Source organism: Jatropha curcas, chromosome 10, assembly GCF_041381405.1.
Source record: "Jatropha curcas cultivar XTBG-Jc1 chromosome 10, XTBG_Jcur_1.0, whole genome shotgun sequence".
Classification (NCBI taxonomy): domain Eukaryota; kingdom Viridiplantae; phylum Streptophyta; class Magnoliopsida; order Malpighiales; family Euphorbiaceae; genus Jatropha; species Jatropha curcas.
Genome location: NC_143160.1, coordinates 21,705,665 through 21,711,093, shown reverse-complemented (window position 1 = coordinate 21,711,093; position 5,429 = coordinate 21,705,665). Strand labels below are relative to the sequence as shown.

At 39.5% G+C, this 5,429-nt stretch overlaps 1 pseudogene; it reads right to left on the bottom strand.

Annotated features, from left to right (window-relative positions):
- Positions 1-737: 737 nt before the first annotated feature.
- On the bottom strand, positions 738-3,004 carry LOC149493262 (uncharacterized; annotated as a pseudogene).
- Positions 3,005-5,429: the final 2,425 nt, after the last annotated feature.

Genomic DNA, 5,429 nt, shown 5'->3' with positions numbered 1-5,429 from the left:
AGTAAGCAGATACTTGAGACTCTTATGATCCGTATACAGATGACATTTCTCACCATACAAGTAATGCCTCCAAATCTTCAAAGCGAAGACTATAGCTGCTAACTCCAAATCATGAGTAGGGTAGTTCTTCTCGTGTGGTTTAAGCTGTCTAGAAGCATAAGCAACTACCTTACCCTCCTGCATAAGCACACAACCCAATCCATTATATGAAGCATCACTATACACATCATATGGTCTACCCGAAACTGGCTGTGTCAACACTGGAGCTTCAGTAAGCATCACCTTAAGCTTCTCAAAACTATTCTGACATTTATCATTCCACTTGAATCTGACATCTTTTTGAAGAAGTCTAGTCAAAGGAGCCGCAATGAGAGAAAATCCCTTGACAAATCTTCTATAATAACCAGCCAATCCTAAGAAACTCCGAATCTCTGTAACATTCTTCGGTGGCTTCCATTCAAGCACTGCCTCTATCTTCTTCGGATCAACTCTAATACCCTCAATAGAAATAATGTGACCCAAGAAAGCAATCTCAGACAACCAGAATTCACACTTACTCAGCTTAGCATACAACTGTCTCTCTCTTAATATCTGAAGTACAATTCTTAAATGGTGATCATGATCCTCTCTAGTCTGAGAATATACCAAGATGTCATCAATGAACACAACCACAAACCGAACTAAGTAAGGATGAAAGATCCGGTTCATCAAATCCATGAACACTGCAGGAGCATTAGTCAAACCAGCATTACCAAGAACTCATAGTGACCGTAGCGTGTCCTGAAAGCAGTCTTAGGTACATCTGATGCCTTCACCCTTAGCTGATGATAACCTGATCTCAGATCTATCTTCGAGAATACACTAGCTCCTCTCAACTGATCAAACAAATCATCTATCCGAGGCAATGGATACCGATTCTTCACAGTAACTTTGTTAAGTTGTCTGTAATCAATACACAATCTAAGTGATCCATCCTTCTTCTTTACAAACAATACTGGAGCACCCCATGGAGATACACTAGGACGAATAAAACCCTTATCAAGCAACTCTTGAATCTGTATCTTTAACTCTTTCAACTTAGCAGGCGCCATCCGATACGGAGCAATGGATATCGGTGCAATACCAGGCATAACCTCAATACCAAACTCAACCTCTCTCTCAGGAGGTAAACCAGGCAACTCCTCTGGAAACACATCCGGAAAATCACATACTGTGGGTATATCATGGACACTAGGAGATTCTGACTCTAGAGCAAGTACACAGGCTAAGTAGGCCTCACAACCATGCTGGATCAATCTTCTAGCAGTAGAAGCAGAAATAACATTAGAGAGGTAATCCGACCTCTCACCCACAACTACAATCTCCTCACCAGATAAAGTCTGGAGTGTAATCCTCTTAAGTCTACAATCAATCATAACTCCATGTCTAGATAACCAATCCATACCCAAGATCACATCAAACTCCCGGAAAGGCAACTCTATTAGATCTCCCAGAAACACATGGCCATAGATTACCAATGGACAATCTCTATACACCCGATTAACTACGACACTATGACCCAAGGGATTAGTAACCTCAATACTATGCTCTAACATATCAGCATGCATATTACCCAATCTACCCACATGTATGCCTAAATATGAATGAGTAGAGCCAGGATCAATCAAAGCATATACAGAAATATCAAAGAGAGAGAATGTACCAATGATAACGTCTGGGGCATCCTGCTCCTCCCTAGTCCGGATAGCATACGCTCTAGCAGGTGCTCTGGACTCAAGTTTTTCCACTGTCTCTGAAACTAGCCTCTGACTCCCAGTGCCTCCTGTATCACTATGGCCTCTGCCTCTGCCTCTCGAAACATAAGGAGCCGACCTCCCTACCTGAGGAGCTGCACTAGCCAAAGTCATAGGGCAGTCTCGAAGCAAATGCTCTATAGACCCACATCGAAAGCATGCCCCAGAAAATCTCCTACAAACCCCGGGATGCTTCTTTCCACACTGAGTACATGTCGGAATATCAATCCATGTAGCACCTCCACCACTAGCAACATATGTGGTCTGTGGAGCTACTCTGCCATGAGTACCCTGTCCATGTCTCTGAATCGGTCTAGACCAGGTCTGTGATGAACCTTTATGCCTCTTACTACTAGACTGAGCCCAGAAGTCTGTCCAGATACCATACCCTGAAACCTCTTTTGTTGACCCTACTGACTCCGTTGCCTCCTAGCCTGCTGCTCATTCCTCACTTCCTCAAGCTCTAAAGCTGCCTTCACTAGGAAAGACAATGATGTATGAGGATGAGCAACTAGATGCATGCGATATTCATCATGCAAGCCTTTCCTAAAGCGCTTGCATCTATCAGACTCAGTAGGAATCATCTCAGTAGCATACCTGCTCAACCGGATGAACTCTCTCTCATATTCAGCCACAGACATTCTGCCCTGTTTTAACTCTAAAAACTCGGCTTTATGTTGGTCAATGTAAAGCTCCCCAATATATTTCTGTCTGAACTCAGAAAGAAAGAAGTCCCAAGTCCTCTGCTCAGCACTAACTGTCCGTGATACAGTATCCCACCACTGGTAAGCTTCCTCTCTCAATAAGGAAATGGCACAAACCAAACTGTCTACAGGTGAGCACTGCATCTACTCCAATATCCTCTCCACAGACTGGAGCCAACACTCTGCTGCATAAGCCACATCATCCTTTCTACCCATAAACTCAACAGCTCCATATTTCCTCAGTTTCTCAATAGGGGGACGAACTGGAATAGGGGCTGGAGCAACTGGAGCCTGGGGAACAGCTCCCGCTGCCTGCCTCAAAGCAGCAACTAACTGCTGAACAAACGTATCTTGGTTAGGCCCAGCAGGACCTGCAGCAGCTTGCCCCACCCTCGAGGCGTGCTCTGCATCAGAACCCACAGCACCACTAGCGACATCACCAACAGGAATACCACCACTAGGAGGGACATAACTATCCATCTCCTCATCAGACAGATGTTGAGACATCACTCAACTCCTACAAAGACCAAAAGGTTCGCATCAGAGAGAAGTTCCAAACCAAATCAATATGGCATGTATTTAACTTCAATTATTCATACTCTCCCTTCAAAATAGATAAATTCCTATATATGCATATAGTCCAAGAACCGCCTAAACCTATACTCTGATACCACTAAATGTAACACCCGCCGCCCGATCCTGAAAGACCCGACGGTGGATGCCACATTCGGTGCCGGAGGCACCGTCCTAACCTACATATAAATCATACAATCATATTATGAATTAGAAGTGACTTAGTATTCATAAGTTTAGCAAGTAATAATATTTTGTTTTGAAAATGATTTGGGAGAGTCCTACAGAAAAACTGCAAGAGTTTCCCCTAAAAATAGAAGTTGCCAAACATATGAATACAAAGCACTCCCAATTCCAAACTCCAAACCCCATCAAACTCCAATAACAACACAATAGCACTTCTATCATTTCATATCCTCAATAACATTATAATATTCATCAATTCAATACATTCATTTAAACATATCAACTTCTAATGTTCTAACCATTAAATAAGTCCAAGTTTATCTCCCAATATATACACCAAAATAATTTACAACAATATGCTTAAGTTATAAATTAACTAATACAGTCTCCAAAAAATGTAATACTTATACATGCCATAATTCTTAGTTACAAAAAAAAAAAAAAATACTAAGTAACTACCAAAATATCTCTTCAGCTCTGATGCTACTATTCAGGTCTTTAAGCAGCAAGCACAATCTCCAACCTGCGCGTGATAAAATCAACGCGCTGAGTATAAAACTCAGTGGTGCTCATAAAACACAACAAACCAATGTTGTGATGACAACATACTTAAAAATCATTTATATACATAAAATCATTAAATTTGAACATGCAGTACATATGCACACCAACACACCATGCTTTAGAAATTCATTTGATATCATAAATACGTTGTGGTAAACTAAGAGTTATTAACATAATGTGATCTCATTTATTTCACTTCCTTAAAAATATTTTATAAGGGCTCACATACACTTAGGAGAAAAAGAAGTAGATAAGTTTTCATAGCTTATTCATAATGGCCTTAGGTCGCCAACCTTATCATAACATATAGAGCGCGTCCGCCCTAACATAAGACACCCACGTGCCTAGCATATGATCATAGCTTCTTATCATAATGGCATCAAATGCCGAGCATGCTCATCATACATAATAAAATCAAATCATGCATCAAATCCACACCAAGTATATTAGAGCCAAAAAACATTTCTCATAAAATTCATTTTCTTTAGTCTTCTCATAATAAAAACTTAATTTAAACTTAAGTAATTCATAAAAATTCTCATACTTAAATAAAATGACTTAACATAGAAAAATTCCAGCATAAAATTAACACTGACCTTTGCTGTGTTTTTAAAACATAACTTGAGTTATGGGTCTCCAAATTAAATGAAATCAGAGTCATTAGACAGCTAAGACAAAAGCCTACAAATGTTATGAAGGGATCACAGCCCAGATCAATATGGAATATAACAAAACAAAGCTAGGAACACAAACTAACAGCCAGACCTGATTCAGCAGAACCAAGTCCATTGTTTATTGAATTCCTACTAAACCAAACATTCAAATTAAACCAATCCAGAACGAGAGAATTCTCAAGACACAGGGCAACAACTTTTATGAAGAACTCAGAACCTAATCTTGTCATTATAGTGGTCAAAATGGGCACTCAATTCAGTGATGCATGTGGCCCGACACAAACAGAGTCAGTTTGAGTGTTTCAGCCATAAGTTGAGTTATATATCTCCAAATTGGACACAAGAGGATGGGTTGGAAAGATAAGAGATAGAACTACAACTTTTATGAAGGACTCAGACATGGATGGAAATTAGAAAGGATTGAGAAATGGTCCTAAATCTCACTCAAAATCACGTTTTTCCCAAATTCAGTTTACTTTAGCCATGAAAGGAACATGAACCACAAAGATCCAAGGTAGAAATGTCTACCACAACATAAATACTCATCAAACATCATCCAAGAGCATGAAATGGCAACCAAAATTCAACAAATCAATCATTTCATACAAAATCTCAAAATATACACATAATAGCATAAAGGCACAAAATCAAAATTTTGAGTAAGGTAAGTGTGTTTATGAAGACTAACCTTCAAAACAAGCTTTAACAAGCTTTAATCAAAGCTTCTCAAGCTTTGGTCTTGCCCTTATCTTTGTTAGAAGGCTCTCCACCCTCTACATGTAAGAAACTCAAAATCAAACAAAGAAAACAAATAAAAGAAGTAATTGGAGCATGATTAAGCATGTCTATGCTAAAAGACAACTCTAAACCAAAAAATAATGAGATTATCATAAAATCACTTACTTGACCCAAGTAGGAAAATCACCAAATTCCTT